The sequence below is a fragment of the Mobula birostris genome, chromosome 1 (genome assembly GCF_030028105.1).
Source record: "Mobula birostris isolate sMobBir1 chromosome 1, sMobBir1.hap1, whole genome shotgun sequence".
Classification (NCBI taxonomy): Eukaryota; Metazoa; Chordata; class Chondrichthyes; order Myliobatiformes; family Myliobatidae; genus Mobula; species Mobula birostris.
In genome coordinates this window covers 96,129,871-96,144,678 of record NC_092370.1, presented here as the reverse complement: position 1 = coordinate 96,144,678, position 14,808 = coordinate 96,129,871, and positions in this window count along the sequence as shown.

Here is a 14,808-nt window from a genome sequence, read left to right as displayed (position 1 = left end):
TGTACCTAATAAAGTGGCCATTGAATATATATGCTGGAGTTTAGACAAGGGGTTTCATTGAAACATAGCATCGTGAGAGGCTTTGACAAGTAAAGCATGGTGACCATGTATTTCATCTTGTGGGATGAACTAGAACTTTGGGCCACTGTTTAAAAATCAGACATCATCCATTTAAGAAAGCAACGAGACAATGTCTTTTCTCTCATACATTTGGGAGTCCTTGGAATGCTTTCCTTCAAAGGGTGGTGGAAACAGAATCTTTGAATATTTGAAGGCAGATGTACTTGACAAGAAAGGATTGAAAGGTTAAATGGGATGCTGGGAATGCAGAGCTGAGGTTAAATCCAGATCAGTGATAATCCTATTAAATGTTGAAGCAGGCTCAGGAGACCAGTTGGCTAATACATCCAATATTAATTCATATGTTAATACATTACCTAGGCATATGTGTAGAATGTCTAACAAACAAATGTCACGATGCCGTACAAGACTTAATAGAAGAAAGTATTCTGGTGAAAGGAGCACGTTACTACGCAAAAATGATGATTGTCACTTGTCTCTAGTATTTACAAACTTGTCCTAATGGTAGTTTAGCCATTGACACCAGTCAAAGAAAGGGTCGGTGTAGAGCACTGGGGATGGGAGAAGAAGGAATGTGAAGATAGAGTAGTGGTGTATCTCCCACTTTCTTTTGCTTTGCTGTTGGTACATTTACTTGGACTAGATCAGTCTAACCAAATACCTTTTATTGAAGGTATCAACCCAAGAGATTCTGTAGATACTGGAAATCTTGAGCAACACATATAAAATGCTGGAAGAAAACAGCAAGTCAAGCAGCATCTATGGAGAGGGAATAAACAGTCAACATTTCAGGCCAAGACTGTTCATCTTTCTGACACTAAACAGTAGCATCTAATACAAAAATGTATCGAGATCATTCCATGCATCCATTCAATTCTTGAAGATGCATTCACACTCATACATGCTATAAGGGGTGCAGAAAGTTAGATGTTAGCTTTGGTCAACTTCACTGTCTGGTCACTTCAACCAGAGCTAGCTGTGATGGTTGCTTTGCTGTTTCAGCCAAATTTCCATACATTTAAGTGAATATAAAGTTGGAGTAGGATGATAAATGAAATCTGTACGGGAGATCAATTTTAACAATTACATCAATATTGAAATGTGTTGCATAGTCTTCATATGAAACAAGTTTTATCTAGCAGCTACACACTTTACAAGGGGTGAAATATTTCATTTGCTGTGGTGAGAGAAAACTACCAACTGAACATTTTTTTGAAAGCAAGCTTTCTTAAACTAAATAGCAGTCTGTGCGTTCTGCTTCTCTTCATGTAATTCCTCAAGATTTTTGAGGACCAGAAACTTTGGGAAATTCAGTGAAAGTTAATTTGTAAATCAGAAGTTGGAGAGAGGGAGAGAGCCTATTGGCCCTCAAGAAGTGAGGCTTGGAGAAGCAACGGGGAAGATTGTAACATCCGAACAGCAAGTAGCCGGTTTCCATCTTCATTGTTGCAGGAGTGACATCTTTCTCCTTCGCTGGGGGAGAGAGCCTGTCTGAGATACCAAAGTACTGATTTGTGGACTCTGGATCAAGGACTCCTTGGGGCTTCTGCTGTTGCTTGCATGGTGGGGGTTGGGGTAGGGGGGTGGAGGTTGGTGCTCTTGTTAACACAGGTTGGCAGAGGGGCATCGATGCTTTTGCTGCTGCCTGTGTGAAGTGAGGGTCTTTGGGGCTTCATTCATTCTGTGGGTTTTTTTTTGTTTTGTGGATGTCTGTGTAGAGTATGAATTTCAGGTTGTATACTGTATACAACCTGACATTAAATGTACCTTTGAAATTACAGAAGCAGAACATGCTCGGAATAATCACCAAGTCAGATAGACCTCATGGAGATGGAAAAAACACCTAAACATCAGATCAAAGGCCTTTCACCAGCTGCCCCTCTGTAATTTAAAACACAACCATTTTGCAATTTTTCCTAGTGCTGTTGAAAAACCATTATCCTGAAGAATTGGCTCCTTTTCTCTCTCCAGGTACTGCTTGAAACAGTGAAGCTTCCTATGTTTTCTGTTTCAGTTTAAAATTTCCAACAACAAGTTATTTGCTTTTGAATTACATAAGAAATTCTACGCGCACTGTAAGTGTATTATTTACATGTGTGGCAAGAGTGTGCAATGGTACCTGCAACAGAATTCTCAAATGGTAATATGTATGTATTTAAAGCATCTTATTTTGAATTCCATTTCTTTTTAAGTAACTATTATTAGCAGAAGCAAAAACATACTATTCAAAGAATCATGTCAGCAAATAGGGATCAAAACAAGTTTATCCTTGAAATGACAAAGGTAATCATTGTTCACAACAACTTAATATGCATTATAGAATGGTGAGTCTTACACCAGTGGAAGGAAATTAACGGAGAAGATTCTTAGGGACAGGATTTACTCACATTTGTTAAAGTACAGACTTATTAGGCATAGTCACAATAGCTTTGTGTGGGGGAGTTCCTATCTCATAAACTCGATTACATTTTTTGAGGAAGTGGTGAAATGATTGATGAGGGTGGGGTAGTAGATGTTGTCTATGTGGGCTCTAGTAACGCATCTGACAAGGATCCTCATGGTAGTCTGATCCAGAAGATTATGTCACATGGGATCCACAGCAAGTTGGATACAAAACTGGCTTGATCATAGAGGGTAGTGGTGGAGGCATGTTATTCTGACTGGAGATCTGTGACAATTGCATTTTGCAAGGATCAGTTCACTGATCACTGGAGGAAAATAAAAGCAGTCTGATCAATAAGTTTACAGATGACATGAAAATTGGTGGGTGGTGAGAACGGATCACAACAGGACTTACGATGCCTATGAAAAGTATTCTCTCCCTTTGCAACACACACAAAATGCCGGAGGAACTCAGCAGGCCAGCAGCATCTATGGAAAAGAGTACAATCGATGTTTTGGGCCGAGACCCTTCTGCAGGACTGCTGAAGTCACATTGCATCTGTATAAAACTTCAGTTCAACCACATTTGGAGTATTATGCACTCTTCTAGTCATCACAAAGGCTATGGAGGCTTTGAAAAGGATGTGGAAGAGGTGGAAGAGATTCATGTGGAAATTGACAGAATTGGAGAGTATTGACTGTAAGGAGAGCACAATTAAACGTTGCAGGCTGAGGAGAAACCAGATAGAAGTATATAAAATTATAGAATGCATGGATGAGTTAGATAGTCAGAGTCTTTTTCCAAGCTAGAAATAATATATACTAGACGGCATATGTTTAAGGGGAGAGTAGGAATGTTTGAAGAAGATCTGCAAGGCAAGTGTTTTATTGAGAGAATTCCAGAGAATGGCTCCTTCCACATTCAGAGGATGGGAAAAATAATTCGCAATGGCCTGGAATGTACTGCCCAGAGTGGTAGTAGAAGCAGATATGGTGGCAGTGATTAAGATACATTTGGAAAGACACAAAGAGCAGGTAGTAGAGAAATAGAGACCATGTAGACAGATGGGTTGAGTTAGACTGCATAATAGCTGGAACAGACACAGCAAGTCAAAGAACTTATGCCTGCACTATACTGTTTTGTGCTCTGTGTTCTATCTTTTATATACTAAAAGATGAAGTTGCTTGGAAATTAGTTGACATGCTAATCAAGGTTTAATTTTATGTTGTTTAAATGAAACAAAAGAAGCTGGTTAACACACCATTTTACTGATTTTAGCTCGAGTTGTTAAAAGCCGCTTTAACACCTACACAGCAGACCAGCCAATGAGGAGACAGTTTATTTAATGCAAAATGGCACTTGTTAAGTGCACTGAGAATCCATTTAGACCCATGAAATAACATTTAAGCTTTTCCAGCAGTAAAGGGATGATTACTGCCACAGCTAGTGCTATGTGTTTGGGAATGCATATTTCATGTTGAGTAAAGTAAGGCAGAAGGGGGTGGAAGCTGCCTTTCTTTGAGCGACTACTCAAAAATTGAATGGAAGCAATAAACAGGAGTGAGTCAAGGGAGAGAAAAGGTGATGCACTGCACAGAATCTTGGTGAGGAGATGGTTGCAAGTGCATGTCAAGTTAAAACAAGCTTAAGAACACTTTTTTTTTGCTTGTTTACAATACTAATAACCAAAACAATTACCTCCAAAGACTTGGAAAATCTGATATTTTGTATATCAATACAACTTTGAATTTGCAACGTATGTAGATAGATAGACATTTTATTGATCCCAAAGGAAATTACAGTGTCAGAGTAGCATTTCAAGTTCACTGAGGTACAAATATTAGAAGAGAAGTAAGATGAATAAATAAAATATTTAAAAAATAAGTTACCTTAAACACTCTAACGGGAGGGAGTTAGCACTTCCCCAGCTATAGTTTGACATTATAGAGGCCTTATAGCTGAGGGTAAGAATGACCTCATCTTGCGAAGTTTGAAGCAGTGCAGTTGTGTTAGTCTATTACTAAAAGCGCTCCTCTGTTCAGCCAAGGCGGCATGCAGAGGATGACAAACGCCCAGAATTGCCAGGATTCTCTGTAGGGTCTTTTGTTCTACCACAGCCATCAGTGTGTCCAGTTTGAGTCCTATAACAGAGCCGATCTTCCTAATCAGTTTATTGAGCTTGTTGGCATCACCCGTGTTGATGCTATTGCCCCAGCATGCAACCGCATAGAAGATTGTGCTGGCAACAACAGACTGGTAGAACATGTGAAGGAGGGGGCTTCATACTCCAAAGGATCTCAGTCTACTCAGGAAGCTGAGGTGACTCTGGCCCTTCTCGTACACAGTCACAGTATTGGTGCCCCATTCAAGTCTGTCATTCGGGTGCACCCCTGTACTTGTAGCTCCCCACCACATCCACATCCTCACCATCAATAGTAACAGGGAGCAGTGCAGGCTTCATCTTCCTAAAGTGTATCACCATCTCCTTAGTCTTAATGACATACTGAATACTGATAACACACATCAAAGTTGCTGGTGAACGCAGCAGGCCAGGCAGCATCTCTAGGAAGAGGTGCAGTCGACGTTTCAGGCCGAGATCCTTCGTCAGGAGTCCTCTTCCTAGAGATGCTGCCTGGCCTGCTGCGTTCACCAGCAACTTTGATGTGTGTTGCTTGAATTTCCAGCATCTGCAGAATTCCTGTTGTTTGTTACTGAATACTGATATTCAGCATGTACCTGTTGATCCTCACCAATTGTAAAGGTGTACCACATACAGCATGTAACACAGCTCGGTGTGGCAACTGCTTACCAACACTGATAGGAAATGCAGATAGTTGTTGACACATCTCACACATCATGGAAGCAGAGAGATATAGATTCTTGATTAGTTAGGACATCAAAAGTTTTGGGGAGTAAGCAGGAAAATGGGGTTGAAAGGGATAATAAATCAGTGAGGATCAAATGATGGAGCAGACTCAATGGGCCGAATAGCTAAATCCTACTGCTATCTGTTATGGTTCTTACCAGCCTCCCCTCCTTCGATTCTGACTACACTACTTGCTGTCTCAATTAGTGAAAATAAGACCATAAGAGATAGAAGCAGAATTAGGCCAATCAGCCCATCAAAACTATTCTGCCATCCCAACATGGCTTATCCTGGATCCCACTCAACTGCATACACCTGCCTTCTCACTATATCCTTGATGTCCTGACCAATCACGATACTATCAATTTTCGCTTTAAATATACCCATGGACTTGGCCTCTACCGCAGTCTATGGCACAGCATTCCACAGATTCGCTACTCCCTGGCTAAAAGAATCCTCTTTACCTCTGTTCTAAAAGGTTACCCCTCAATTCTGAGGCTGTGCCTTCTAGTTCTGGATACCCCCACCATAGGAAACATCGTCTCCACATCCACTCTATTTAGTCCTTTTAACATTCGGTAGGTTCAATGAGATCCCCGCGTTGTTCTAAATTCCAGTAAGTACAAACCTAAAGTTGCCAAATGCTCCTCATATGTTAAACCCTTCTTTCCCAGAATCATCCTTGTGAACTTCCTCTGGACTCTCTCCAATGACAACACATCCTTTCTTAGATATGGGGCCCAAAACTGTTAACAATACTCCAAGTGTGGCCTGACTAGTGTCTCATAAAGTCTCTGCAATAGCTCCTTGCTTTTATATTCTATTCCCCTTGAAATAAATGCCAACATTGCATTTGCCTTCTTTACCACAGACTCAACCTGTAAATTAACCTTCTGTGAGCCTTTCACAAGAACTCCTAACTCCCTCTGTACCTCTGATGTTTGAATTTTCTCCCCATTTAGATAATAGGCTGCATTATTGCTTATTTTACCAAAATGCATTATCATACATTTCAAGCAGTGTATTCCATCTGCCACCTTTTTGCCCATTCTTCCAACTTGTCTAAGTCCTAATGCAATTGCATTACTTCCTCAGCACTTCGTGTCCCTCTACCTATCTTTGTATCATCTGCAAACTTTGCCACAAAGCCATCAATTCCATTATCTAAATTATTGACAAACAATGTGAAAAGTAGCAATCCCAATACTGACTCCTGAAGAACACCACTATTCACTAGCAGTCAACTAGAAAAGGCCCCATTTATTCCCACCCACTGCCTCCTGCCTGTCAGCCATTCCACTATCCATGCCAATATCTTTCCTGTAATGCCACTGGATTTTATCTTGCTAAGCAGTCGCATGTGTGGCACCTTATTAAATTCCTTCTGAAAATCCAAGTAAGTGACATCCACTGCTTTTCCTTTGTCCACCCTGCTTGCAACAGTTTTCATGGTTTCAAAACCCACAACATAAAGCGCTACTTCAATACAAAATTGTTTGAACTTCAGAGGTTGTTTACTAACCCTTTGAGCTCTCTCTTTGCTTTCAATGTTTGGTAAGGGATTTTGCTCACTGTGAACCTAAGCTTGTCCATAACTGTCCGTAATATTGTTCTCCTGTCCTGGTACCTCATTGTCAAAAGTCTCTCTTGTGTTGAACCTGTTTTACATATGTGGTATAAGCACTTGTGCTCGTCTGTGATCCTCTGTATACAGCTTGTAATTTCCTTTTTATTCTGTGTCCCAATCTCGTACTTCCATTTCCACTGTGTGTACTTCCTTGATGTCTGGTAACTTTCCCCTCGTTCTGTGGTTGTAGAGAAGTTCGGCAGAATTTTTCCCTGTAACAGCATGTTCCACGCATCTATACACAGACACATACTTTCTCAGTTCATGTTTCCAGTCAAGTCCTTCTGCTTGAGCAGTCTAATCCTTTTTATCAGTGATGCAATTTGGCGCTTCACTTCACCATTTGCCTGAGCCCTTTATGGAGCTGTTTTCAGGTGTTTGATTCCATTACTCTGACAATATTCCTTGAACTTACAGATCTCTATTGAGGTCTATTATCTGTTTTGATAGATACCTGCAGACTACGTCTACTGAAAATGTTCTCCAGACAGTCAATAACTCCCTCAGCAGTTGTTGAGGTCAAAATGTCATATCCATAAAAATGGCTGTAGTAATCAACTCCTCCTAGGGTGGAATGGTTTGTTGGTAATGGCCCAAAGCAAATCAACAGCTACCTCCTGCCAACGGCCATCCAGTAATGGTGTCTGTTTTAGTGATTCTTGCGAGCTGGGTCCAGATACAATTAGACAGCCGTGACAAGTTTTGCAGTATTCCTCAGCTGCTTTATCCACACCAGGCCACTAAACCTTGATTCTGAGACGCTGCCTTGTACCAACTATTCCCAAGCATCCTTCATGAGCTAGAGTGAGTGCCTGAGTGTGTAAGGTTTTCGGTAACACAATCCGTGTTCTCTGAGGGTTAGATGAACCCCTACGCACAGCTCATCGGCAATGGGTGTATATGCCTCACAGTTCTCAAAGTGTCTATTCCTGATGGCTTTGCACACCTCCTGCAGCTCTGGATCTGTGACTGGTACTCTCCCCACCTCTCGTGTTGTCAGGGCTTTAGGCATAGTACTTACAGCTATGAACCTGACGTATTCCTCTGAATCATGCTTGTGTCTCTGTTTTTGAACAGACTCTCCTAGTAGCCTCGAGAGTGGGCCCGCAATTTCCTGTTTTCATGGCATATGTTTGACTCTGTTGTCATATGGTTGCAATCTCAAGACCAACTACTCTGTGCATGCGTTTAGTTTTGACCTGAGGCTGTAAGTCATCTCCAAAGGTTTGTGATCTGTGATCAGGTCAAATTTTCTCCTATGCAATAAGGATGAAGTCTTCTGCAGGCCCATACTAGTGCTAATGCTTCTCGTTCTCTTTGTGACTATTTTCTTTCGCAGTCTGTGAGACTATGGCTCACATAGCAGACAGGTACCATTTCTTCATTTTGTTTTTGTTTAAGTACTGCCCCTAGTCTGGCTGGGCTGGCATCTGCTATTACTTTAGTTGGCGCATCTTTATCAAAATAGGCCAATGTTCCTTCTCTTGATAGCTCATCTTTTAGGGCTTTGAATACTTGTTTCTGTTCTTCTCCAAACTTGAACTGGGCATCCTTCCTGGTCAATCATCTCATTGGTTCTGACAAAGTGGCAAACTGTGGTATGAATCTGCTGCTGTAGCCAACAAGACCAACAAAACTCCTCATTTCTGTGGTGTTTTGTGGTTCAGGAGCCTTCATTACTGCTCGCACTATCTCCTCAGTTGCCTTTCTGTGACAAGATAATTCCCATGACAACTAATCTGCCCATGTTGAACTGACATTTCTCTAGGTTTAGTGTCAGTCCACACTATGCAAGTCTCTTTAAGGCAGCATGCAGTCTCACACTATGCAGTTTTTGGTTCATCAGGACGTTCTTAACTCCTTCAATTCCAGCTAAAGCATTTGCTATCTTGCGCTGGGTCTGCTCACTGCCTGATGACACACTAAATATCAGTCTCTTGTACCTATACACCCTATGATGCACACCAAATGCGGGTATCTCTCTAGATTCTGGAGTTAGTTCTAGCTGGTGGTAGCCCCATTTCCAGTCTGGTTAGCTGAACACTGCAGCTCCATTCATACCCTGTAGTATCTCATCTATAGTTGGAATGGGATATCTCTCCCTCACAATTGTTTCATTTGCCCTTCTCTTGTGTTGGCACATTCTGATGTCCTTGGTGGGCTTTGACAAAATTATTACTGGGTTAACCCAAGGAGTTGGACATTCAGCTTTCTCAATAATGTCCATTTCCATTAGCTGTTCAATTTTTTTTTCTCAACAGCCTTCCTTAAGTTGTAAGGTATGTGTCTGAGTGGCTGGGCCACAGGCTTTACCTTTGAATCAATGTACAGACCGATCTGCTTACTGTTCAGTTTTCCTTCCCCTTCATACATTTTTGGGTACTGCAGCTTAAGTGACACTTTAACATCTGTCACTCCTGACACATTTTCTCCAATCTTTAACGCTCCGAATTTTGTAGCCATTTCTCTACCTCAGTGTGATTCACCATTGCCTTTTATCACAATGAACTCTGCCTGGTCTGTCCTATTTCCAATAATTGCTTCACATTCAAACACCCCCTCAACCTCCAGTGATGTGCTAGGTGAATATGGGTTCAGCTTTCACTTCTGCTTCGGAATATATGAATGGCACTGACTTAAGCTTTTCCCATATATTTTCACCCTGTATATTACTTCTGGCTCCTGAATCTACTAACATGCATAGATTTACACCCCCTACATGACACTGGGAAAGGTTTCACTGCTAACGTAATGGTCTTTCTGTGGAAGCAGTGTTTTGGTCATGGTTAGAGATAACAGGTGCTTTGGAATGTGAGCCATCCAATCAGGGGAGCAGGTGATTCTTTTCTGTGTGCCGGACACCAGTGTGACTTGGGGTCTTTGTTTGGCGGCAGATGAAGAGAGGAGACGCTGGAGAGAACTGGTCGTAGATTCGACCCAGTGGGGGACCTGAGAGGGAAGTCTCTCTCAGGTGGAGGATGCCAATGCCGCACCTCTTTCCATTGACGATAATGTCTAGTGTCCCTGTGAGACAAGCGAGGGAGAAACTCTCTCCAAAAAAGAGAAAGTTGACTGCCAAGTCATTCAACTTTGGGGATTCCCTGGTACCTGGAGGTTGGAAGAGGAGATTGATAGGAAAGGTGTTCAAGCTGGAAGATGACTTTTCTGCTGATGAGTTTGATGTGGGTTGTTCCAAGAACACTCACCACAACGGTCAGGTGATAGAGGATACACTGTTCAGTGAAAGGTTGCGGCGAGTAGTGCCTGCAGAGGTGGAGGACGGTCGGTAGCATCCGTGGAAGCTGAAGGAAGCTGGGATCATCACTGAGTTCAGAAGCCCCTATGCAACTCCAATACATTTTCAGCATGTCTCTCCATGAGCTGGTCACTTTGGGCCTCTACCCAGGTGATCTGTGTTTCCACATCTGTAGCATTTCCTTTCATTTGTATTAGCAGACTTTCCTTTCTTGTCTGTCTTTTTGCCATGTGTTGTGTCCTCATGGTGTGAAACACAGCACACAGTCTTTGGCTGACTCCCTTGGAGTGACATGGCTGACAATTGTTCCTCTAGTTTTTCACATTGTGCCGCTCTTTCTAGTGTGCGGTCAAGTGTTAGTCCCTGCATATTCTCCAGTAGTTTTCTCCACACATAGACGAAGTTACATCTTCCCACTGTGGCATCCCTGATTTGGTTGTCTGTGTCAAATAGGAAATTGCATTCTTTTGCTGTCTGCTGAAGGCGAGTAGAGAACTGTTGAACCATCTCACTTTGCTTTTGGGCAAGCTGATGAAAGTGCCGCTGGGCAAACGTGGTGTTGACCTGGGGAATGAAGTAAGCATTCAGCACACCCAGTGCTGCCGTATCGTCTGTGACTTGTCCCGTATTTGATAGTGCTGAAAACATATCATGTACATCTGGTCCTGCAAGGTGCAAAAGTACTAGCTCTCCTTTGTTTTGTATTATCTGTTGCATTATTGTCCACCATCAGTCCTTTACTGTCAGCATAAGGTTCAAATGAGTAGAGCCAACATGTCCAGCTTGGACCTAGTGTAGATGGCTCCATAAAACACTGGAAGTGTTGTACCCCATATTTCTTCACCCTCATTAACTAATGTTAAACTTACTTTCAAAATCTGTAACCTCGTCGCCACTGTTGTGTATTTGCAACCAATCTCAGTACTTAACCAGATAGTACATATATCATGACTTGACGGTCCGTGCTCTGAACATGTCTTTATTTCTCCTTCTACCTTCCATGCTCCCTCACATCACATGTTGTTCTGTCCCAGACTGATGACATCATCGCTGTACCTGACAAGTGTCAAACTACATTAACTGACCTTACCATTTCGATACATGACACCACCTACCCCAGACATCCTCCCCCACTCCTATTGGGCAGGAGGTACAAATGCATGAAAGCACATATCACCAGGCTAAATGACACTTTCTATCTCATTGTTTTAAGAAATTTGAATGATCTTCCTATACGATAAGATGGATTCTTGACTTCATCATGGTTGTGCACCTATCGTCTGCCCACAATACGCTTACTCTGTAACTGTAACACTATAATTCTGCTTTAACCTTGGACCAGCTGAGTGTACTGATGTGGTGAAATATATATAGATGACATGCAAAACACAGTTTTTCACTCTACCTTGCTACATCAAGAAGCAGAAGGAGGGCAAACGTATAGAGATTCAGCAGCTTTAAATCCTTCGGTGTTAGTATATCGGATGACCTGTCCAAGGCCCTGCAAATAGATATAATCACGAGGAAAGCATGCCTGCATCTTAATTTCATAGGTGTTTAATGAGGTCTAGTTTGTCACCAAACATACTGACAAACTTCTACAGATTTACTGTTGAAAGTATCGTAACAGGTTGTAGTTCCAATTCTACTTTTTCTTGTAAAAATGGTGTTTAACAATAAACTTTGATGTGACAATAATAAGCCAATTATAATTACATTAAAAAGTAATATTAATCATTCAGTTCAAAATGCAGATACTAATAGCCATCACATTTCTGGATACATAATAGTGACATGACTGGAGTAAATAGCATGGAAGAATAAAACTATGCATGCAGTGAAGGGAATTCGAGCAGTTACTGTCATTGTTATTCCTTATTAAATGCTATTTTTATGGCAATGGTATGGGTCTTGGGGTCTTCAGACTAATAGTAACAATTGAAAGGCCTGGATGGAATAGATGTGGAGAGGATGTCTTTCAGTAATAGAAGACTCTAGAGCCAGAGGACACAGTCTCAGAATTAAAGGATGTCCCTTTAGAGTAGAGATGAGGAAGACTTTAATTTAATAGAAGGTGGTGAATCTGTAGAGTTAATTGCTACAGATGGCTGTGCAGGCCAAGTTATTGGGTATACTTTAAGAGAAGATTGATAGGTATTTAATCACGAAGGACATAAAAGGTTATGGGAAGAAGACAGGAGAATAGGATTGAAAGGGTCAGTAAATCAGCCATCATTGAATGGTGGAGAAGAATCAATGATCAAAAGGGTCCAATTCTGTTCCCATGACTTAAGATCTTTGGATGTTTTGCACGTATCTCTCACAGTATGCCATTTCTATGTAATTCTGTTGTAGGCAAACCTTCACTTTAAAGCAACGGCAGCAGTCTCTGGTTTACGTAAGGTTTCCCTTCCTGAGAACTGACTGTGTGGAATTTTTTCCCATGAGTCAGTACTGACCAGATCCTATAGTAATTCGCATCCTATGGGTTGCTATACGCTTGCTATTATCATTTCATTGAGTAATCATTCTAACATTACTCATAATTAAACTGATGGGATACATACTGTATCTAGTCATTAATAAATACTCTGAAGTATTTTATTACAGTATTAGTATCTTGAAAAATGCTTTAAAATATATGGGAGAATTCATGTAAAGTCTTACTTCCATAAGTCAGATCACTTGTAACCCATGGAGACTATGTTCTGTCAACAGCTTGGAAAATACTGATGGTATATAATTTCAAATACTTTTCTAGGGGTCCAGGAAGAACATGAAATATCATCTTTCTTGCTGTTAATCACCAGACAGCAATTTCCACTCTACAGCTTTGTAGAGAAATTCACCAAATTTGTCATCGCATGATAGGTAACTTGCTTGTCAGAATACATATAGCATAGGCAGTGCACTAATTATATTATAATGAGGCCCAAATGAGTAGTATTAGGATGATTAGGGGCTTAATTTAATTAATTATTTTTTTAAAAAACTATTTCTACCTTCTGTTTTAGCCTTGGTTTGTATCTTCTGATAATACTTTCATTTCTGTTGTCAGAGTGATATTTACCCTTAAATCAGATAAAGCTCTGTAAAGCCTAGGAATTTCAGAAGAGCCTTTGCTTTGTGGTGTGGAATCTTTAGTGTCAAATGTTTAAGGTACAACCACTGAAGATATTTGGGCTCTTTCTCTCCTAGCACTTATTTTACTGGATGATGTCTCTTTATGGATCTCAATAATAGTAAGAAGCATTATCTGTTTAACAATAACTTGCATTTTATATTGTACTGTTAATATAATCCGAATTACTTCATTGGTGCATTATCAAATAAACAATGATATTAAATGAAATAAGAAGACAAGGAAGATAACAGTCTAGAGATGGATAACAGAGCAATTCCTGAGCTTAATGCTTAGCAGATGAATGCACAGGCACCAATAGTGGGCTGAAGACAACTGAGAAATATAAAGAGGCCAGAACTGGAGATGCTCAGATATCAAAGAGGTTTGTAATGCTGAAAGGTGAACATAGGGACATGTGAAAGATTTGACAAGTTTTTAACATGATTAATCCCCTAATCTGAGGAAAGACATCCTTGCCATAGAGGGAGTACAAAGAAGGTTCACCAGATTGATTCCTGGGATGGCAGGACTTTCATATGAAGAAAGATTGGATGAACTGGGCTTGTACTCATTGGAATTTAGAAGATTGAGGGGGGATCTGATTGAAACGTATAAGATCCTAAAGGGATTGGACAGGCTAGATGCAGGAAGATTGTTCCCGATGTTGGGGAAGTCCAGAACGAGGGGTCACAGTTTGAGGATAGAGGGGAAGCCTTTTAGGACCGAGATTAGGAAAAACTCCTTCACACAGAGAGTGGTGAATCTGTGGAATTCTCTGCCACAGGAAACAGTTGAGGCCAGTACATTGGCTATATTTAAGAGGGAGTTAGATACGGCCCTTGTGGCTACGGGGGTCAGGGGGTATGGAGGGAAGGCTGGGGCGGGGTTCTGAGTTGGATGATCAGCCATGATCATAATAAATGCCGGTGCAGGCTCGAAGGGCTGAATGGCCTACTCCTGCACCTATTTTCTATGTTTCTATGTTTCTATTAACTTCATTATTAATAAGAAACATTTGAGGGTCGGCACAACATTGTGGGCCGAAGGGCCTGTACTGTGCTGTACTATTCTACGTCTATGTCTAAACCAAGGCATGTCATACACAGATATTATAATACTGTGCTTTGCTAATTCTAATTTGGAGTTATCAACGGGACTTGAAGATTTTAGCTGACTTCCTTTTATGATTTTATGTTCTGGGTTCTATTCTCACTTGAAGAATTTTCCTTTATTCATTCATTATGTCCTCTTTTAATTCATCCCAATAACATGACAGATGGTTACCTTTCCAGCGGACAGTCCACCTTTCGGGATGTGGGAAACCAGGGAGACCTCCAGTGTCCCTGTTGACTACAACTGCATGAAATGCATCCAGCTTCACCTTGACTAAAGGGGTGATGTAGGACATATAGAGAGGTAGCTACATCCAAGGTGCAGGACACAGGAAACTGGGTGACAGTCAGGAAGGGGA